Source organism: Lynx rufus, unplaced genomic scaffold (assembly GCF_022079265.1).
Source record: "Lynx rufus isolate CCGP_SWC_20201006 ecotype Redwood Valley unplaced genomic scaffold, mLynRuf1.p SCAF_7, whole genome shotgun sequence".
NCBI classification, from domain to species: domain Eukaryota; kingdom Metazoa; phylum Chordata; class Mammalia; order Carnivora; family Felidae; genus Lynx; species Lynx rufus.
Genome location: NW_025814889.1, coordinates 12,778,551 through 12,802,253, shown reverse-complemented (window position 1 = coordinate 12,802,253; position 23,703 = coordinate 12,778,551).

The following is a 23,703-nucleotide window of genomic DNA, read 5'->3' as shown; positions in this document are numbered from 1 at the left end:
TACCTGGCCTCGGGTGATTCTAATTGCGTCTCGTATTTTGGCGATTTCGTGGGAACTCGTCATTAGAGTAATAAAACAGGAATCGTCCTCACTACTTTGAGTCTATGTAGGAGGAAAATGAGGGCTTTCTATTTTCCAAGCAGAGCATTCTTACCTTATGGATAGAAAGTGATCTTCTCTCATCCCACAAAATAGGCAACCGTCTCTGTACCCCTTGTACTAACTTGTGTGTGACACAATGCAAGTCACTTACACTCTCTGCGATTTATTTTCTTCTATTAAATAAAAGGGTTAGACCACCTAGACACAAACACATTTTCTGGCTTTGTAAGATTCTTTAATATTCGTTATAATACACGGGTGACATCGATCTTTTTTGTTGTTGTTTTAAGTTTTTTTTTTTTTTTAATTTTTTTTTCAACGTTTATTTATTTTTGGGACAGAGAGAGACAGAGCATGAACGGGGGAGGGGCAGAGAGAGAGGGAGACACAGAATCGGAAACAGGCTCCAGGCTCTGAGCCATCAGCCCAGAGCCTGACGCGGGGCTCGAACTCACGGACCGCGAGATCGTGACCTGGCTGAAGTCGGACGCTTAACCGACTGCGCCACCCAGGCGCCCCAAGTTTATTTATTTTTGAGAGACATAGAGCCAGCTCAGGTCGGGGAGGGACAGAGAGAGAGAGAGGGAGACAGAGAATCCCAAGCAGGCTCCACACCGTCAGCACAGAGCCTGATGCGGGGCTCGAACTCACGAAACTGTGAGATCACGACCTGAGCAGAAACCAACAGACACTTAACTGACTGAGCCACCCAGGAGCCCCTGGACTGACCTTGATCTTAAAGACCCACCTGCTTGCTTTCGTGGTACCTTGTTTGTTCTATGCATATCACCAGCATCAGAGGTAGACAGATGAATTGTCACTGTCTTACCCAGTGGGAGCTACTACAACAAAATGCCACAGAATCGGTGGATTAAACACTGGACATTTATTCTCACAGGTCTGGAGGTGGGGAAGTCAGAGATCAAGGTGCTGGCAGACTTTGTTGGTCTCCTGGTTTCCAGGTGGCTGCCTTCTTTCTATGTCCTCATAAGGCAGAGACAGCTCTGATGTCTCTTCTCATAAGGACGCTAATCCCATCATGGGGGTCCTGCCTTCATGACCTCACCTAAACCTAATCTCCTCCCAAAGGCGCCACCTCCTAAAACTGACACCTTGAGGGCTCGAGCTTCAGTACACAAATGGGGTGAGGGGCGGAGGGAGGGGGGATACACAGTTCAGCCCATATAAGAACTTATCAAACGTTCTTTACTGCTCTGCTATTAAAGCACCTGTACTTACCTGGTCCCATTCTAAAAGCTCCAGGGGGATTAAAAAGATCAGAAGAGAGCTATGCATTGAATATAAAAGTGGGCTCCCAGGCTCCCACAAAAAAAAAAAAAAGTGCAAAAAAAAAACCAAACCAAACCAAAACAGAACAAAACTTTGGAATGATAATGAAGGGCACTTGGCTGAAATAGAATGCTCTCATGGGAGAACCCAAGGTTGAATTTCTGACTTCCCCCCGAATGTGAGGGAAATTCTTAGGTATGGTGGTTTTTCAATACACATCTACGCTATTAAAATTCATGTTCTGAGAATGTGTTCAAATGTGATGCAACCAGAGGATATATTGTATTGTAGATTCCTCTGTCCTGTAAAGAAATCCTATAATCACCTTGAAGGTCTGCATTCTGGATGAAAGAGTTCAATGCTCTCTAAAGAGTCAGGCAGGAGTGGGTTGGGGGGGGGCAGGGTATGAGGGAGGCTTTGCAGGCATGAAACCTCACCTTAGCCTTGAGGACAAGCATTGCAGGGATTGTCCTAACGATGCCTGAACGTTTGGACGGAAGGGATCGCATTCTGGCAATGGCTACAGTTTTGCTTCCATCACGAAAATCCCCGAGTGTTAGAGAAATGCTAACAGGCCTGATTGTCTTTTGTCTTCATCTAAGTGGTTTCATAAAGATTTGGTAAAATTGTGTAGTTGCTTTAAGTCTTGAAGGCTTTCTTCAGTTGGTGCGGACTCTTTACTGCTTCACAAATCCTGCTCCCTCTCAGAGAGAGAGAGGACAGACGTGGGACAGTGGGGGGAAGTTTCTAGAGTCTTCATTGGCTTCTTTCATGGTCCCTATCGTGTTTTATAAGTCAGGCCGGATGTTCATGTACGAGCAGAGTTTCGATCCAAAGTTTTAAAAAATTATCTGGGATTTCAAAACAGGTCTTCTTCCGCTGAATTGTGACTTTTTTTAAACGTCTTTGGCGCTTTTTTTCATGCGTCGATGTGTCGTTGTGAGTATTTTCCATACTCTAAATCCAGTGGTAATGTGTTATTCTTTGAAATATGTGTACCACAAACATGTTTCTAAAAGTTCTGAGCTATTTCTAAGTTTTCTTTCCCTCTTGGACCCTTCCTTTCAAACCGTTCGTTCCATCACTGCCCAGAAATAAAGTGGGGCATACAATTGGAAAATACAGGCGTCTAGTTACTTATTAAGTCATTAGTACAATGATGAATGAACATCTTCCCACACCCAGCTGCAGGATACACAAAGTCACAGACAACTGGTCCACTTAAAAGGCAGCACATTAGGGGCGCCTGGGTGGCTCAGTTGGTTAAGTGTCCGACTCCTATTTGGGCTCAGGTCATGATCTCACCGTGTGTGAGATGGAACCGTGTGTGAGATGGAACCCCATGTCCGGCTCTAGCAGACAGCGCGGAACCTGCTTGGGATTCTCTCTCTGCCCCTCCCCTTCGTGCATGCACGCACATGCTCTCTGTCTTGAAATAAATAAACAAAAAAAGTCATCACATTAGACCAGGGATTTTCTTTTTAACCCTTTCTGCTGAGGGTCTTTCTTGCACCTCAACCACACACACTAGGGTTATCTTTTAAACCATATAGCTACAGTAATTGCCCTATTTTAGAAGCGAGTATGGAAAAGACCAGAGAATATAGTATCTTCCCCTCAGCATCCAACCAGCTGTCACTCTGGAATTAAAACCTCTCAAATCTAAAAAGAAGCCGCTAAATGCAAAGATGTCTATAAATGGGCTGTAAAGACATCATATAGAATGATCCCTGGGAATTAGGGGGAAAATGTCATCTCAACATGTATTTGAAATCTTTTTTTTTTTTACAAAACCCATTTTGCTTTCTTTTACAGTATTCTTGATTATTATTCATGACCCGCACTTAGCATGGTTCCTTCATTGTCTACCCCCAGATCAGTTAAGTAGGGGCACCTGGCTGACTCAGTCAGACTCTTGATCTCGGGGTTGTCGGTCTGAGCCCCACGTTGGGTATAGAGATTACTTAAAAAACTAATAAAATATTTTTTTTAAAGCGATTTAAGTGAGTAAAAAAAAGAGATGACTAAACCACTCTTAAATCCTACTTCCAAAGCTCAAGTTCCTAAAACTATCATCTTGTGACAGCTTATTCGTGATATCAGAGCTGGGGGATGGCGTAGGGGTTATTTAGACTAGAAATATAATCTGACCTTCATTCATTCAACAAGAATGTATTGAGCCTCATACGTGCCAGGCATTGTTCAAGGCTCTGGGATACAACAGAGAACAAAGCAGACAAAAACCATGTCTTCGTGGAAATCACCTAATGTGGGGAAACAGCCAATGGGCGAATAAGGAAAATACACGTCGTGTTAGGAAGTGAGAAGTACAAAGAAGAGAAACAAACCCGTGATGGGTAAAAGAACATGTTGTGGGCAATTTTACACAAGAGATCTCCTTTTTAAGAGCATGGCAGCTGAATTCCCCCCATTGGAAAGGCTCTGTTGACTAGAGTCATAGGAACCACTTTTTGCGATGTGTTAGAGTTCACTATGGACCCCCACACACGGACCTGATTTGAACGTGTCTGCAGCCCTGTGAGATCTCCCGAGTGCCCACTACATTGATGATAAAACTGAGGGACGGAAGAACTTAACCATCTGCGCAGTGAGCAGCGTTGTCTGGCACTGGCTGGGATCTCTCTCATCCTCTCCGCCCGGCCATGTGGACAGAGTGTCCGTCCCCGTTACTCCTGGCCGAGGGGGATAAGGAAGCCTGCAACGGGGTGTTTGTGTACTCCTCAGAGATGCTGTTTCACAGAATTTGACATTTACAGTTTCTGGGTTCGGTTTGTTTTCTCCCTAGGGGGAATATCATTAAAGGAAATCTGTAAAGAGTATTAATATACAACAAGAGAACAGAGTTGGATAAAACTGAAAACTCTCCCCACAATCTGGGCATAACCCTCCTCCCCCGTCCTGTACTTATAAATCTTCAGGGGCGCCTGGGTGGCTCAGATGGCTGAGCCTCAGACTTTTACTTGCAACTTGGGTCATGATCCCAGGGTCATGGGATCGAGCCCCGTGTTGGGTTCCATGCTGAGCATTGAGCCTGCTTGGGATTCTCTCCCTCTCCCTCTGCCACCCTCCCTTGCTTGTGCACTCTCTCTCTCTCTCTCTCTGAAATAAAACATTCAATTAAATTTTAAAATATAATAAAATCAATAAATCTTGCACGACGCACTAGCTGGGAGCTGCTGTCCCTGCCGCGTCTGGTGCTGTATACGCTTGTCAACTCGGCCATCGCCCGACGTGTTAGTCGTCACACTGAAGCTGCATCCTGGCGATCCGAGTCCGCATCAGGAAGTACGAGCCACCCCTGCTATCCCAGAAACTTTTTTAGTTTCGTTCATAAATTAAGTTCTGAGAGCCAAAATGCCAGTAAGCCCACAGAGACCACTTTTTTTTCCCTACCTAGAGTTTATCCAAGTGTAAAACCTCCAAGTAGATCTGTCAAGCACAGAGCTTTCAGGTTAAACGTGCTCATCCACTGTTTACGTAAAAGCCGTGAGATCATGGCCTGGTTTTTGTTGTTGTTGTTGTTACCGTTGTTTGAAAATGAGGGGAATAGGTTTTTCTTCGTCTCCTAAGGACAAGCAAGTGGACAAAAAAGAATAGTCAACAAACATTTACTGAAAATCTGGTATCGTTTTCCTAAGGTGCTGACTCAAAACTGGAGAAAAGTGGGGATTTGGGAAGCAGATGGAGGATAGGATTCTAGTCCTCTGCTCATGGAAGGAGTGAGCAAGTTACTTAGCCTTTGAACCTCAGGTTCCTCTTCTGTAAAATGGGCATAAGACCCGCTCAGAAATGTCACTATCGGGACTAAATGAGCTATAAACCGTTTTGTGTCTGGCACTTAGTGTCCATAGATGACACTATTATGGGGCTAGTAGGGGCCAAATGCACCTCCACTGGCCCTTCCCTCGGGGGCATGAAGGCCTTGACTTGGGCTACGAGCCACAAAACCCAGAGTGGGGTGGGCAGAGCTGCCCCCCAGGAGCAGGTGTGGAGCCAAAGGAACAGTGAGGCACTGTCCGGAAACCCAAGAGAGAAGGCAGAAAAGAAAACCAGAGCGAACGGTCACCAGTGGTGACCAGGCAGATTGGAGTAGGCAGTTCAGAGGGCAGAGCGGGGACGGGCTTCCCGAAAGAGTCCACAGGAGGAGGGGGACGGGATAGAGCTTCATCAAGGAGCCCGGGGCTCACGTATAAATGGGCCAAGCCGGTCAGGCAGCCACAGAGGGTGGGCACACGCTTCTGTTTTGGAGAGATTTGCGTTTCTAGTTTACTTGCAGCCGGCACCATTCCAGATACGGGTTACCTCTTAAAGTCCATGCTTCAGCGGTGCTCAGGTTCGGACAATGTTGAATACAAATTCCTAGTGCTGGGAACCCCCAGTGCCCGAGCCAGCCACCCAGCCGGAGCTCTTGGTTGCTGGGGTCTTACTCCCAGACTCCAAGGTCCAGAGGGATGTCAGGAGTCCAGCGACCCCCGTCCCGGGGCAGGGTGTCCTACCACTCCTGTTCACAGAGGGTGCCCAGCCTCTGCAGGGACCCTTCCGGTGGCAGGACACTTGCCCGCCACTCATGAGGAAGCCATCCCCTGGATTAGCAATGCTGAGTCGTCCCTAGGGTCACCGTAAAGTCTGTCCCCGCCTCAGCCCTCAACACACAGGACCTCCCCGAGAACTGCCCTCCAGGAAGCTGCCTCCCACCCACCTTTCTTCTCCTGGAGCTGTCCCTTCTGGGACCAAACGTCACCACCCCTTCAACCAGTGAAGTTGACCCTGAGGGCTTCTCCGTCCTGATGGCTCTCCTCTTGACATGGTGAAATTTGCAAACATTCATCTTAAAACATAGCCCGTGGAACTGAACACAGCAATTCATTTATGTTCTGAATGTATCAGTCCCGTGAACACCCTTGTCAAGAACACTGTGATTTATTTTGTATGCTAATATCGCGCAGCTTTGGGGTCCACCACATGACATTTTAGGCTCCCGCTAAGCCTGTTGTCAAAACTCAGCTGCACGCATACAGAGAATTTGGGGGGATCTGTTTTGTTCACTAACTCTATCCATAGTCCTAAAAATAGTGTCTGTCCCCTGGTGGCTCAGTCGGTTGAGCATCAGACTTCGGCTCAGGTCATGATTTCGTGCTTCGTGGGTTCGAGCCCCGTGTCGGGCTCCGGGCTGACGGCTCAGAGCCTGGAGCCTGCTTCCGATTCTGTGTCTCCCTCTCTCTCTGCCCCTCTCCCGCTCATGTTCTGTCTCTCTCTCTTTCAGAAATAAACATTAAGGAAATGAAAATTAAATTAAAATAAAAATAGTGTCTGGCTGGTAAGATCTCAGTAAATGTTTGTTAGGTGAAGGAACGGGGATCGTGTACTTGAGAAGATTGTATCCAGACTTTTTGTTAGGATAATAGAATCCTCCAGTACCAATGATCCTAAAGGCAGAGAAGACCAAAGACATGAACCAGAGCCTGGGAACAGTCGGGATGTTTTTTGGGTTGTTTTTTTTTTTAAGTTTATTTATTTATTTTTGAGAGGGGGCGGGGGATGAGCTGGGGAGGTACAGACAGAGAGAGGGAAATACAGAATCAAAAGCAGGCTCCAGGCTCTGAGCTGTCAGCACAGAGCCCAACACGGGGCTCAAACTCGCAAACCGTGAGATCATGACCTGAGCCGAAGTTGGGCACTGAACCAACTGAGCCACTCAGGAGCCCCCAGAATGCTTATTATTCACACACCTTGTGATTCACCCATGAAGGTGTGCAATTCAGCGATTTTTAGTATACTCAAAGAATAATGCAACCGTCACCATCATCAGTTTCAGAACATTGTTGTCGTTCCCAAAAAGAAACCCTGTAGCCTTTAAGTATCACCCTCCCCACCCCACGATAGCCCCATCACCTTAACCCTCAGCAACCACTAGTTTATTTTCTTTATAGGTAGATTTATCTATTTCAGACATTTCGCACAAATGGAATCCTATAATACGTCATCTTTTGTAACCAATTTCTTTCATTCAGCATAATGTGTTCAAGGCTCATCCGTGCTGTATCATAGATCAGTCCTTAATTCCTTTTTTTTTTTTTTGCCCTTTTGTCCTTACTTTATTTTTTTATTGAAATAAAATTAACATACAATGTTATATTAGTTTCAGGTGTACAACACGCTGATTCGACAATTTTGTATATTATTCAGTGATCGCCGTTAAGTGTAGTCGCTCTCACCACACGATGTTATTACAATAGTGTTGACTCTATGCCCATTGTTGTCCTTTTCATCTCTGTCACTTATTTTATAACTGAAAGTATGTACTCCTTAATCCTTTTATCTATTTTGGCCGTCCTCCCTACCCATTTCCCCTCTGGCAACCACCAGTTTTTTTCTATGTAAGAGTATGCTTAGTTTTGGGGGAAAAATTTTTAGAAAAAAAAATGGGGGGCTCCTGGGAGGCTCAGTCAGTTAAGTGTCTGATTCTTGGTTTCAGTTCAGGTCATGATCTCACGGTCTGTGGTACTGAGTTCCACATCAGGCCTTGTGATGACAGCATAGAGCCTGCTTGGGATTCTCTCCCTCCCTCTCTCTGTCCCTTCCCTGTTGACCCGCATGCTCTCTCTTTCTCTCTCTTTCCAAATAAACTTAAAAAAAATTTAAGAGTCTGCTTATTTTGGGGGGTGTATATCTGTCTATTTGTTCACTTGCTTTTTAGATTCAACATGTAAGTAAAATCAGAGAGTATCTTTCTCTGACTGGCTTATTTCATTTAGCATAATACCTTCTAGGTCCATCCATGTTGTTGCAAATGGCAAGATTTCATTCTTTTTTTTGTGGCTGAGTAATATTCCAGTGTGTGTGTGTGTGTGTGTGTGTGTGTGTGCACGCCACATCTTCGGCCATTCGTCAACTGATGGACACGGGCTGCTTCCGCATCTTGGCTCTTGTAAATAATGCTGCCATAAACACAAGGAGGTATGTATCTTTTTGAATTAGTGCTTTCCTTTTCTTTGGATAAACACCCAGTATTGGAATTACTAGATACTATTGTATCTCTCTTTTTAGTTTTTTTAAGGAACCTGTTTCCCATAGTGGCTACACCAATCTACAATGGTGGACAAAGTTTCCATTTTCTCCACATCCTTGCCAACCCTAGTTATTTCTTGTCTTTCTTATAGGAGCCATTCTGACAGGTGTGAGGTGACATCTCATTGTGGTTTTGATTTGCATTTCCCTGATAATTTAGTGATGTCGGGCATTGTTTCCTGTGTCTGTTGGCCATCTTTATGTCTTCTTTGAAAAAACATCGATTCAGATAGTCTGCCCATCTTATAATCAGATTGTTTTCTTGGTGTTGAGTTGTGTAAGTTTATATACATACATACGCACATACATATGCTAACCCCTTATCAGATCTATCATTTGCAAATGTCTTTTCCCATTCGGTAGGTTGCCTTTTTGTTTTGCTGATTGTTTCCTTCATTGTGCAACAACTTGCATTTCTCTTGTCTGAGGCCATAGATCTGTAAATATGTTGCAAAGGCTGATGTACGAGAGATTACTGCCTATGTTTTCTTTTAGGAGTTTTATGGTTTCAGGTGTCACATTGGGTCTTTAAACCATTTTGAGTTATTTTGTGGGGGCGCCTGGGTGGCTCAGTCGGTTGAGCATCCGACTTCGGCTCAGGTCACGATCTCACGGTTCGTGAGTTCGAGCCCCGCGTCGGGCTCTGGGCTGATGGCTCGGAGCCTGGAGCCTGCTTCCGATTCTGTGTCTCCTTCTCTCTCTGCCCCTCCCCCGTTCATGCTCTGTCTCTCTCTGTCCCAAAAATAAATAAACATTAAAAAAAAAATTGAGTTATTTTGTGTATGGTGTGAGAAGGTGGTCCAGTTTTCATTCTTTCACGTGTAGCTGTCCAGTCCTTAATTCCTTCCAATGGCTGAATAATATTCCACAGTATGGATGGACCACATTTTGTTTATCCATCCATTCACCAGTTGAGGGACATTTAGGTTATTTCCACTTTTGCCTATTATGACTAATGTTGCTGTGAACGTTCACAGGCAAGTTTTTGTGTGATGTATGTTTTCATTTCTCTTGGATACACACCTAAGAGTGAGTCATATGGTCACTCTTTGATTCACACTGGGGATATATCAGACTGTTTTCCAAAGTAGCCGCACCATTTTACGTTCCCACCAGCAACGTGCGAGGGTTCCGATTTCTCCCCGTTCTCAACAACACTGGTTATTGAAGGATGCTTCTTTCTAGTCTCATTGCTTGTCTCACATTCCTTAAAAATTCTGCATTCCTTTCCAGGATGTAAAGGCTCTATTTGCTGAATTTAAATTATTTACCATCAGGAAAAAAGTACAGGAAAATCGAAAATGGGAAGTATTTAAATTGTGCCTATCCATTTTGGAAAAATGAACTGTGTTAAAGAAAAGTGAAGAAAACTAAAGCTGTCAGTTTCCGGGTCCAGAGAGTTTCCCTTCTTTGTTTTGGTGCCTTAGCATTTTGAGGACACGGATGTGCATACATATGTGGGTATAGAAAGAGCAACAATTTCTCACCTGCTTTACGTGCTACGCCAGCATAATCCCTAACGATTCCCTGGGATGCTACCAAACTATGGAGCGATTTTTAGCCTTCGGCATATGGAGGTGTCAAAAAAAATGCATCTTCTTGCAGATGGGAGTGTCTCTGGTCCAGTAGTCAATCTCTTAAATTCTTGGCTACCTAAGGCTTTCAGTGAAGATGAGTGTATTCTTCTTTATTTTACCCTCATCTTGATGGCTTTCATAACAGGAAACGAATTTACAATTACAAAAGGCTTATTGTTCCCCATCAACTCTTTGCATTCACTTGTAGAACTTCCTTTTTGTAGAAGGAATCTTAACCATGTGCAGGAAAAAACATTCATAGCTTTGCTTAGTACTGGCCAAGACTTCCTCCTTTTTAGTTGAAAAATAATAACCCTAAGGTGGTTTTCCTTCAAAATTTGTATAATGGGCTTTTCAATGTCACTGCAGTAGTGATGGGTTTGTGCAATTTTTGTTTTCCTTACACGAGAGATACCAGGGTTTAGGAGTGTTTTCACATCCACAATAAGTAACCCATCTTGAAAAAAAATTTTTGATATTTATTTATTTTCGAAGGAGAGAGACACAGAGTAAGAGTGGGGGAGGGGCAGAGAGAGAGAGGGAGACACAGAATCCAAAGCAGGCTCCAGGCTCTGAGCTGTCAGGACAGAGCCCGATGCAGGGCTTGAACCCACAAACCGTGAGATCATGACCTGAGTTGAAGTCAGACACCCAACCGACCGGGCCATTCAGGTGCCCCGCAACTAACCCATCTTTTAAATAAGCACCTAAGGACATCTGACACCTTTCAGATGAACGATTACTGTTATGAACTCAACTAGCTATAATTCACTGGTGGGTATTTTATGTTCCCACGCTGGTTTTTAACTACTGCTACAAAATTAAAAATACTGGGTTTTCAAAGAGAGAGGGAGAGGGAGAGAGAGGTAGCAAGCAAGAGAACACGGGGGAAATGGGGATTTTGATACATTGGTGATGGGAATGAAAATTAGTTTCCATCGCTTTGAAGAGTTGTTTGGCAATACCTGGTAAAGACCCCTCCCCTACAAAAGCAATACCATTCCCGAGTGTTTACCCTACAGAAGTTCTCAGACAGGTGCTAAGGTGATGTACGTGATCTTTGGATTCTTTCATTTATCCATCGTCCAGCAGATATTCACTGAGCATATACTGGGTCCTATGTACTAGTCTAGGGACGACAGATACAACAGAGGGCAAAACAAACAAAAACTCTACCTTCAGGGGGGCTTCTGTTCTAGAGGAGGAGGATGTGAACTAAGCCAACTAAGTGAGGAAAACATATGGCAGGAAAATTGGTGATAAGTGCTATGGGGAAAAATAAAACAAAGAGATTAGGAAGCACTGGGAGGGGATTAAAAACATTAATGGGACGGACAGAGACAGCCTCATGACAATTGGGGCTGCTTGATTCAGCAAATAAAAATACAAGACACACACACACCCCCTCCTTAAACTTGAATTTCAGATAATGAGTGAATTTTCTTTAAGCATAATAAGCATGCCCCATACAATATTCGGGACGTTTCTTATATCACACACACTTACTCACTGTTTACCTGAAGTTCAAATTTAACTGGATGTCCCGTATTTTCTCTGGCAATCCTAGTGATCGTTGGATAAAACTCTGAAGGAATGAGGGAGTTCACTGTGAGGATGTTGTTGAATGAGTAACTGGGAAGCAACCGTGTGAGGCAGAAGAAACAGCAAGAGTGAAGGTCCTGGCCCACTGTAACAGTGAGCTCTTAGTAGTTTGCTCCTCAGGAAGAGAGAGAGAAGTAATTTGTGGTCTATATTTGTACAATAGAGTCAAATGGATGGACTAAATCTAAATGTGTCAATGTTGATAAATCTCAAAAACATTATGTTGCATGAAAAATAAGCTGTGAAAGAATAAATCTGTTTGGTTGCATTTCTGTAAGGTTTGAAGACACACAGAATAGTATATACTGTTCATGGCTGCATTCATTTCACCATCAAAGGACAAACCAATCGCGGAATGATATACAGCAGCTTTAGGAGAGCCTCAGCCTCTGGGGAGGGAAAGAGAAAAATTGAGAGGTGTGGCTTTCTCTCTCCCTCTCTCCTTCCCTTCCTCCCTCCCCCCTTCTCCCCTTCCCTCTCTTTCAGTAGGAAAGTCAGTCTGCATTTGGAACAACGTGGGTGGACCTTGAGGGCATTATGCTAAGTGAGATAAATCGGATAAAGACAAATACTGTATGATATCTCTTATACCTGGAATCTAAAGAACCCAAACTCATAAAAACCGAGTGGACGGGTGATTATCAGAGTCTGGCAGGTAGGAGAAGAGGGTTCCAACTTGCAATTCGTAAGCAAGTAAGTTCTGGAGATCTAAGACACGGCATAGTGATTACAGTCAACAATATCGTATTATAAATTTCAAAGTTGCTAAGAGACTAGATCTCAACTATTTTCACCACAAAAATAATAATAATTATGTGACACGATAGAGGAGTTACGGTGGTAATCCAATTGCAAAAATATAAAAATATATAAATACAAATATAAAAAATACAAAAATATATAAAATGATTTGTTGTATCAAATCAACACATTGTACACCCCCAACCTACACAATGTTATACATCAATTATATCTCAATAAAAAAATAGAAAAGCTAAAGCACAGAGGGCCAAATGTTCAGTCTTACTGGTAGTTATTCAGTACTCTAATACATTTTCTGCACTTTCCTGAATGCTCCTGTGTTTTATTATTTAACATACTTTCTGAAGAAGGACAGCAAAATCCAAAGAAAAAGAATTCCAGGTACCTTTGTATTATGAGGAACTCAGTAGAGTAGGAGGTAACTTATGAGCGTTTCAATATATGATCTAGCAACAACCTTGTGCAGGTGCCGGTAGGTGACAAATACTGATGTGCTGTGCTCATTATCTAGTGTGAGAAGCTAGATGTCCCACAAATTCATTGGGAGCCCTGAGGCTGGCCAGGAGCTCCTGAGCACCTGTTTCCTCATCCGTGCAGCCAAAGTGCTTCCAGAAGCCTAGGACCCTCAGAGCGTTACTGTGAATAACGAGTAAGACCACAGCCAGGCAGGCACTGAAAGTGTTCCAGGAGGGACCGGGCAGGGCATTTTGTTTTGGTCTAATCTGGAACCCCCACTGGACTTGCCATTGAACTGGAGATCGAACAAGCTTACGAAATTCTTCTTACATAAAATGAAATTGAATTTAGATTCCTAAGACGCAAATAAAATTGGGGAGGCTCTGTGTCACTTCGGCGTTGCTGGGTGACCTGGGGCTTCAAGGGTCTGAGCAGGCAGAAGGAGCCAGAAGTTCACATGTGGGTGTTGATATGCTATTCCCCACATCTGAGGACGAAATGGTAGGTTGCTCCAGGAGTAAATGCTGTGACCGGTCATCATTCCTACGGGCATCCATTTAAAGCAAACCATATACCCTCAGTAGGTGACCAAAGTTGCGGGCCACCGAAATGAACTTGAATCCTTCTTAGGTTAGTCACAGATGAGCAAGGTGAACACTCTACCAGGAGAGGGCACGCAGGGTACCCAGAGGAAAGGAATGGAATTCAGGACACAGTTATTTAGGGCAAGAACATTTCCTCTGATTTATTTACAGGGCTTAGCTCACCTGGGATCTCATTAAAGCTCACCACACTTAGGTAGAGGGCTCAAACCAAGAATCAACATCTAACGTGGTGGGCAAAGGGGCGTTATACAGACACGAAAGCTGCCAGATTTCGTGCTCTTAGATGACGCAGAGAAAGCAAGTAAGAATACTAATAGCATACGTTTTATTAAACACATGCTCTGTGCCGAAAATTTCACATACATTATGCAGTGCGACCTTCGTAGCAGACCTATGAGGGGGAACCTGAGAGTTTAGAACTCGTTAGCCTAAGGCCACACCACTAGTAAGTTGTCGATTTGCGGTTCAAATCCACGCCGTGTAGTGCCACAGTCTACACTCCTAACCCCAACCCTGCTGCTCTCAGCATCTTTGGGTGGGAAAGTAGATCAGAACTCCAGTCCCAGCTTGCTAGGTGGACAGATAAGGAAGCCCCTGCCCAAAGACTCAAACTGACCTGTTCCAAGCCCTACCGGGATGGGGAGCAGAATCGGAGACGTGATTGTATGAACCACAAGGATCATGGTGACAATAGATTCCTTACGTAGCTGTTGTAAAAGTACATACCAAGGGTCATGTCGGGTTGGCAAACCGGGAGCCGACAGTGACTCAGTTATGCCCCATCATTGGACTTGGTCCCACTGGAGAACGAATACCTCCATGCGCCTGCAGAGCTCTGCTTGGGTGCGGACGATTTTGATGGCCAGGGTCGGCGCGGCGTGGCGATCGGCAAAATGTCACATTGCTGAATGTTGTCGTCGGTGCTTCCTGCTTCCCTTTCCTTCCTCCCCTCCATCCATCCACCCCTCCAGAAAGCAGTCCCGAGACACTTCTTCCTGGGAGCCCTTCAATGAGCAGTTTCTGCTTTTGCTCGAAATTAAGCCTCAGTGGACAGAACACACTGGAGGCCTTGGAGACAGACTCAGATTCACATCTGCCTCTTTCTGGGTGTGGGCTTCCGGCAAGTTACTCAATGTTTCCGAGCCTCGAGTTCTGGCTCTGTACAATGGGATTTAACAATACCCACTCTGCCGTGTTACCGCAAGGACTGTAGAGGACGTGTGTGACGTGCCCGGCGCCACTCAGTAAACGAGAGCGGGGATGACAGTAATGGCAAGGATGGGCAGCTGGTCCCAGGTGAGGTGATAACCGTGTGCGAGGGAATTTTTTTTTTTTTAATTTTTTATGTTTATTTTTGAGAGAGCGAGAGAGAGAGAGCACAAGTCGGGGGGGGTGGGGAGTAGAGAGAGAGGGAGACACAGAATCCAAAGCAGGCTCCAGGCTCCGAGCCGTCAGCCCAGAGCCCGACGCGGGGCTCGAACCCGCGCATCGCGAGATCATGACCTGAGCCGAAGTCGGACGCTTAACCGACTGAGCCACCCAGGCGCCACAAGAGAATTTTCTGGGTAAAGGGCCCAGGGGGGCATTCTCTGAAGATCCAAAAGATACTTTCCTTTCTCTCCACCGTGTCTCCTCGCTTGTACCCCCCTTAAGACCAAAATCGTCCTCAGACATCCTCCTCAGGATCAGCTGTTCAGACCATAATGTTTATTTGCTTTGTTTTGGAATTTTGAGGGGCGGAAAGCAGTAGGAATGGGGCAAAGACCTGGGAGATCTTCTGAAGAACACATCCCCACCCCCCCCACCCCCCAGAGGGTCAAAGAGTATAAAGGAAGAGCGTTGGGCTTCCACCAGCCAACACGAGAGCAATTTAGACTGAGTGGACACTCAAAGGAGAGATGGAAGGACAACCATCGTAAGAGAGAAATGACATGTGCTGGATTAGTGTTTTTATTAGGCCTCCACAGACACAGGGATCTTTAGAACATATCACAGGTGTTCCACAAAAGCTGGGCTTGGACGTTGGCCCCGGGCTCACGTGTGGGAGGCCGAGCCTACTTACGGTTTCAGACTGGCCGTCATTTAGGCCGCCTTGAGGAAGACAACGATACGGAATCGCTGATCCACACCGGTCAAACGCTGTTTTCTACCATCACAGGCTCCTCTCCTGTTTTTTAGATTAGCAGGGTGGATTTAATTATAAAAACCTATTGGGCAATTATCACAATGCTTGGCCAAAGGAAAGCGATAAAGCAAAATTAAACACACCCTGTTCAGATTAATACATGTAGGCGACCTGGAGTGAAATACAGTTCGTGAAACAAAAACGGAGACAGCATTGCCGTGATGTCTACCTGTGAAGAATCCCCAGCAGGGTGACAAACACAGGCATGTGCAGAAATGTAGATGATGAAGTGTTATGTATGCGCAGATACAAGTAGGCTCTCCTGGGGCAAGGGAGCGGGGCCTCGGCGAAGGCTCCCTGCAAAGCGAGTGTGCAAGACTGAGGGGTGGCAGGTGAAGGGAGGGGAGGGAGGCCTTCTGTGCACAGGTGCAGCAGGACCAAAACGGGGACTTGAGCAAGTGCTTCTCAGCTGGTGGGACGTGGCGAGCAGGGGAGAGTGAGTGGGGGGGCTGCACAGGCAGGAGGGGGTGGTCAGCGAAAGGAAGACAGGGAGGTGGCCTCCCGCGTCCCAGCCCCAACCAGTGCCTACGATGAAGACATACCAAGTCAGGAGCTGTACCCCTGGTGTTTTACCCCTGGTGCGCAAGCAGATTTTTTCAGAATGGAACAATTCCAGTTTGATTAGGGAGGTAACCAGTTAGGAAGGGTATCCGTCAGAACTAAATTCTTACATCCACAATTCCACGTCTGAGAATGTTCATTCATTCATTTTATTCATTCATTCAATGAATGTTTATTGAGCATTTAATATGGGCCAGGGACTGTTCTAGGCTCAGAAGAGTCAGCAATAAACAAAACAGACGTAAATCCCTGGTCTCCTGGGAGGGTCAGGTAATAAACAAAGCATTGCAGATGAATAAGTTGTATATACTCTTGTTAGAAGGTGATAAGGACAATAGAGAAAAATATAACAGGGAAGGGATCAGGGGGAGGGGCAGGAGCAGGAGGGCCGATGGGAGGAGTGGTTGTTTTTAAGGAAGATGGGCATAGATCACCGTCATTTGGAGCATTTAAAGAATTGAGTGAGGGGCTCCTGGGTGGCTCCATCAGGTAACTGTCGGACATCGGCTCAGGTCATGATCTCATGGTTCGTGGGTTCCAGACCCACACCAGACTCCGTGCTGACAGCTCAGAGCCTGGAGCCGCCTTCAGATTCTGTGTCTCCCTCTCTCTGCCCTCCCCTGCTCATGCTTTATCTCTCTTTCTCCAAAATAAATAAACATTAAAATATAAATTAGAAAATAAGTGAGCGATACAGTTATAAAAAACAAAAACTTCTTCTATTCCTCTCTACTGAAAAGAAAAGATGGTCAGGAAAGATCTCACTAATAAGGTAACATTTGAGCAAGGATCTGAAAAAGATGCTGGTTTAATTCCTCCTGATATCTGGGGAGGTGCATTCCAGGCCGAGGGAAGTGCAAAGACCCTGGGGCTAGAGAGCCTGAAGAGTATGGAGCAAAGTCAAGGCCCAAATGGAATAGTGGTATCCATTCAGCTGACCAGCAGAATTAACAACCCGGGAATGCGTTAGAAATGCAAATACTTACATCCCCACCCCCCCTACACAGGCATATAAATCCGAAACTCTGGGGGGAAACTGAGACAAAGCATCCAGGTGATCCCGATGCCGGCGTAAGTCTGAGAACCACTGTCTCAGAGCTGGGTCCAGGGCCCTCTTCTTTCCCCACTTTCCTGGACAATCTTCCTAGATGATCCCATCAATTTCCATAGCTTTCAATGCTCTCTATGTATAGGCATTGTCAGCCTTTCTTTGTTTTCCAGACAAATTTCTCTCTTTATGTGTATCGAATCTAGTTGAGTGTGTCCAATCCTCATTTCAACAAATAGCCTAACCAGCTTCTACTTGGTTTCTATTTGGTGAGCCAGAACTCTAGAAATTTGCTACACTGAACTCCCCAAATTCATAACGTGAATTCTGACGATTCTCTGCCCTGCTAATTTGGGGGCAGGTCAGATTTGGTTTCGGTGGCAGAAGAAATCATCATATCACCAGCATGACCGCCTCCAGCCCCATCCCAACTCTAAGAAACCAACTTGCCTTCTTCTCCCTGGGACACGGGGGCCTGTGTTCTCATAAATCCCGGGCCTCTTCCTCCCACACCAACTCATCATTTCAATACGTTCTTATTGCTTGCCTGAGAGGTTGATTGATTGATGTCACCTGCACAGAAGCCACCATGCTATTAGAAGTTACGACTGAACACACAACGTGTGCTGAACTTTTTTCCCATTCAATCTCACAAATATTTCTGTCCTGACTACCCTTTGTGATGAGGCAATGGGCCTCGTTATTATGACAATAGATTACAAGGATTGAGTTCCAGCTGACGGACACTAGCTTCAGGCACCAGAAGGAATCCGACGTCTCCAAGGACCTGACCATTAGCAGGTTGAGATGAGTGAGAGTTAAATACGCCAACTGTCAAGTCAGGAGACTGTGTCCTACTTATCAGGTGCGGGATCTGAGGTGGGTTATAAAACCTGTCTGTGCCTTAATTTCCTTTGTCCTAAATGGGGTTGACAATAGTACCAACCTCATAGGGACTGTGAGAAGATTAAATGAGTTACATGTAAAGCGCATAATCAGTTCTGGGGCTTGGTATGTGCCAACGAAGTGATAACTGTGGTTATTAATACGCATTTCTGAGTAAATACACAGAAAGGGTTTGGCGAGAGAACTAACCTATCTACTTGAGCCTTCTGCTAATGTATACCGGGTTTATACTGTGGCACTCACTGCAATACAGTTGCTCCCAGGACTTCACAATTACAATAATTAGCTTGTGATGTTTTGATTGATTCTCGTCCGTGTTTTAGAGAGAATTGCCCTGGGTTTTTGTTGCCATGAGTTAAGGCAGTCAAAACCATGTTTCCCAACCAGGAAAAAAATAATAAGCAATAATCTAATGTAATGAGAACATAACAAGATTATAAAACATAGCTATTAAAAATGGTATCGCTATTTAAAAAAAAAATAACGAAATAAAACACAGCCAGTAGATGATGTCTTCGTGTCCCCCAGGGAAACATGGTTTTCAGTACTTGTTGTCAAAGCCATGAGAGGAGATGGAATTCCTTTGGATTGAAGTGGTTCAGAATTGGCCTTTAATTGACCTGGGATGGAGGAGAAAAAAGGATTGGATATAAAAATAAAACAGGGTTCCCTTAAAGTCAGTCAAGCATTTTGGGGTGCCTGGGTGGCTCAGTTGGTTAAGTGTCCAACTTCGGCTCAGGTCATGATCTCATGGTTCACAGGTTCGAGCCCAGCATCGGGCTCTGTGCTGACAGCTCGGAGCCCGGAGCCTGCTTCAGATTCTGTCTGTCTCTCTCTGTCCCTCCCCCATTTGTACTCTGTCTCTCTCAAAAATAAATAAGCAGTAAAAAAAAAAAAAAAAAAAAAAAAAAAAAAGCAGTAAAAAAATTTTTTTTAATCAGTCAAGCACTTTAACCTGCCCCAGAGGGGTCTTGCTTTATCCTTAAAGTCTGGTTGGAGTAGGAAAGGAAAAGACACCAGTGCTATTCTCTGGAAATATACAAATGAAATGCAAGTCTTGGTCCATATGGGGCAGGTTAGGAACTAATGTAGAGGTACATACTACCCTCATTTCCAGGTGCCATCCAGCTCCGACTGTGATTCAATCCATAATTAATAGTGTATGTAAAGTAAGCTGGTGGCCTTGTTCATTGCGATCTCCAATATATAGGTGGGAGTTAAACATGAAAGATAAGGGCTCTGAGCCACAAAAGGATGACTTTGGGTTGAAATCTGATTAACAGAGCTGTTAAGCAAGTTACTTAACCTTTTTAACCCCCCAGGTGCCTCATCTGTAGAAGGGGAATAAAAATAACTTTCACCTCATAGGAATCTTGGGATGATCAAATTTATGAATGTTTGGAAAGTTCATGGCACTGTGCCTGGCACAGAGTACGTATTTGTAATAATGTAAGATAGCGTTATCAGTTGTATGGTTTTGAAAATCCTCAGCATGTGTCGAACCCATACTCTTCATAAGGCTGGAGATAGATATCGTGAGGCCTGTTGTAAAGGTGAAGAAACGGGCACCAAAGAGTTAAGAGACTCATTCAAGGTCCCAGTGGGCCTTTGAAGCTGGAGCCCAGGGCTATCCATGTTCCTGGAAGGGATTACGTAACTCAGGCTGAGACCCACTCTCGGACTCAGACACTTGGTGTTTGTCCCCAGCGAGGCAGTTACACAAAGGTAGGGGTGGGGGCCATCTTTCTTCGCCAGTAGTGGTAGTCCGGCCAAGATGCTAGCTGAAGAACCTTCTGCTAATGGCCTGCATACTGCCCAGAACTTGTTTAGGAAAGCTGTGACTTCAGATCCCAGAGTTAAGAACCTGGTCCTTTTCACTCATGTAGCAGCTTTAATTTTTGCTCTGCAACGTTGGGCATAAAAAACATCACATTAATTTACTTCTCTAAACCCGATGAAATCTGACTACATCCCCCACTCACGTCGGTGGCAGGAATTCACTCCTCTCCTCTCCCCAGCTCACGTTGTACCTTAAACCAGGAAAGGGTCTCTTGTTTATCAATCCAACATAGTTGCCACAGATCCATTTTAAAGGTCCATTTTAAAACCAAAGGCTCCATCCCTCCGGCGGGCCAAACCCCAAGACCCTTTACTGTGCCAAAGATGCACCTCTTAGAACTTAGTACCCCCACCCATTGTCCACATTGCTGCCCCGTCAGATGTCTGGCGCCCTCTTGAGGCACTACATAGACATTGCACGGGCCTCTCCATACATACAGATGTCACTCCTTTCCCTCTTCTGGGGGTAATACCACCCATCTCCACCCCCCATTTCCAAGCCTTGGAGCACCTCTCCGCTCTTGGAGAAGTTGGCTCTTTTCAAAATGAGCCTCCCTAACTCTGTTTAAGAGGCAAGGGGAACCCCAGATATTCAAGTCGCAAAATCCTGCTTGCCCTCCGGAGGGACAACAGGAAATGTTATTTCTCCTTCTTTCTGAATCTTCTCCAGCAGTGAAAGGAAACACAAAAGCAAATGTCCAGAAACCAGCCAGCCACGTTTCTTTTTCTTCTTTTCAAATTAGACTCTTCAAAAAGTATTAAACTCAGGCTGAAAATGGAAACACTGTATTCTTTCATCAAGACTGCATGTTAGGGCTGGCTGATGCCTCAACACTTTGCAAAGATCCTTTGATTCTTTATGCCTTTGCAAGTAACTGCCTGAATTCTTGGTGGCGGCATCAGCCGCGCTTTGGAAAACAAACCATTACGGAATTCTGACTGGCAAAGCTGGTCATCCATCAACTCCAAGGATCACCACTGGTGAAACAGAGGATACGTTACCTTCACATTGCCATTAACTTCCAGATGATTTAAGTTTGAATTTTATCTCATTCATCAAGTTTTACCATGGCCTGTTTCTCTGGGGACTTAAATTCTTCAAATAAAAGTTTTCTTCCCTAAATGTGTATCCATTCTTAGTCTGGGCCCCAAACATATAAGGCATGGTGGGTAAAGAGATCCAGACTGAGAATAAAACACACGAAGAGCCTCCCGGGGCTTATGCTTAAACAGTCAGACCCTGTCCTAGGTGTTTTACAGACATTGATTCATTTGATGCTCAGAACAACCTTTATTATCCTCATTTCATAGATGAGAAAATAGGCACAGAGAGGTTATGAAACTTGCCTGAGGCTACACAGCTAGCAGGTGGCCAAGGCAAGATCCAAGCCCAGGCAGTCTGAGCTCTTAACACAGGGCTCTCTCTACACATTGTGGTTAAGTGCTGAGAAGAAAATAAACAGAATAATGATACAAAGGCTACCTGGTGGGTCCAGTGCGGGTGGGCGGGGCGGTGGGGTGGGTGGTGATCAGAAAAGGTTATCTAGGAGGCAGCAGCATTTGAACTAAAACCTGAAGGATGGCAAGGAGCCAGCTATGCAAAGAGTGGGGCTGGGAGAGTGGAGGAGTATTTCCGGCAGAAGGAACAAGAAATGCAAAAGCCAAGGGAAGAAAGAATCTTCCAGGAGTAGGGGCGCTTGAGTGGTTTGCTCGGTTAAGCGTCCCACTCTTGGTTTCGGCTCAGGCCGTGATCTCCCGGTTCATGGGTTCAAGCCCCATGTCCAGATCCATGCTAACAGCACAGAGCCTGCTTGGGATTCTCTCTCTCCCCCTCTGTCTGGCCCTCCCCCACTCACACACTCTCTCTCTTTCAAAATAAATAAATAAAAAAGAAGAATCTTTCAAGGGCAGAAATGTGGCCCTGTGTGGCAAAGCACAGGGTGGGGCGGGGGCAGGAGAATAACGTGATAACGTGATGGTTTCGGTAGCAATGAGAAGCCACCGACATGCTTATTCACAGAGATTATGACCTGATCTGAGATGTTTTGGAGGTCACTGGTTGCCAGGTAACAAGGGAATGAGGGAGAATCTGGAACAGAGGGTATGTGCAGGAGGGTTACGTAGCTGAGGGTAGAGGGTGAGATGGCCCCTGGTGGGGTCTGGTGGCGAGAGATACGGCCGGATGGATCAGGAGGGCCCGGTGCTCGCGACATTCTGGCCATCTGAAGAAGTGTAGACTCTATCCCTAAGAACCAGGGAAGCCCTGAACGGGCTGAAGCAAAGAAGTCCTGTGATCAGATCCGAGTTCTAGGGGGAGTTGAGCTGGTGTGGAGAACACATTTGAGGGACAAGAGGGCGGGCCAGTCAGGAAGGAGGCTACAGAGACCTCCCAGTGAAAGGCGACGGGACCGATGAGGCTGGGCCCGGGGTTATGCATTTGGCAAAGATTAACATCACCAGGCATTGTTGGAACAAGTCAGACGAGGGCTGCTCTCAAGGACCTTTCCAAAGCCATTTATGAGGGCAGGCTTAGTGATAACTTGAAGGTAAGGAAGGAGAGAAAGAAAGGAGTTAAAGACCCCTCGCTCCCTGTTTCTGGCTTGTGCTGGGAGGAGGGAAGTTCTGTAGTTAAGACGGGGAAAGAGGATTTGCCAGAGACGAGTGCAGTTCAGGATATATTAACAACTCCCCTGGCCCAGGTGGAAAAGCATCAGGTAGAAACAATCCAACGACTCTTTCTAAGGATGGGAACCAAATACCCCAAGAGAAGGGTCTGAACACCTCCTCTGTCATCCGTTCACTAGCCGGTGCAGTCAAAACAGACCAGCGCTGGAAATACTCTTCCAGAGAAATAGCTTTCCCTCTGAGAGTGCCAACTGCATTATGAAAGAATTGGGCTTTGCATTAAAACCGTCTTCAAAGACTCCCAAAGTACAGAAACATCCCGTTCAAATATGGCCTCCCCTGACTCAGATTCAGAAGATCAAGTCAAGTCCCTCGGTCAGGAGATGTGACCACAACAGGCTGAAACAAGTTAGGTATTCTTTATCACAGGCTCACCTTTTTCTCCAATGCTACCTGCATACAGAGATTCCCTTCTGTTGGCCGAAGTCAACACCTCCCAAACTGCCAGAAATTCTCGCCTGAGATCTTTAGAGAATCTATGAACTGTGTCTGGAGAGACTTAACTTTCAATTATTGGGATGATGGAACATGCAATGTTTCTTTTTATTTCGAATGTTTAAGTCTTTGCTCCTGCTGCTATCATGGAAATAATGGTGCCAGATCTAACAGGTCCTTCAGTGATGGTGGGAAGGGAAGCAATCTCTCCCTTGAAGGAGGGAGGGATGGATGGACAGAGGCTGGGGGTGGATGGATGGAGGGAAGGAGGGAGGGATGGATGGATGGATGGATCAATGGATGGAAGGATGGAGGGAGGGAGGGAGGCAGGGAGAGATGTTGGGATTTCAAGCAATGACTGAGTTCTAGAGAAAGATTTTACCCCTGAGACGAGCTGGCTTTCCCACCCACAATAATCGGGTGCTCTTGTCTGCCTCTCCCTTTATTTTATAATCAAACCATGTTTTGACAATTCGTGAAAAAAATGTGTCTAGGGCAAATTGAGCTGCTGAAGCAGTAAACATTTAGACATATAATGTGAACTGAGTTATTGTTCTCGGT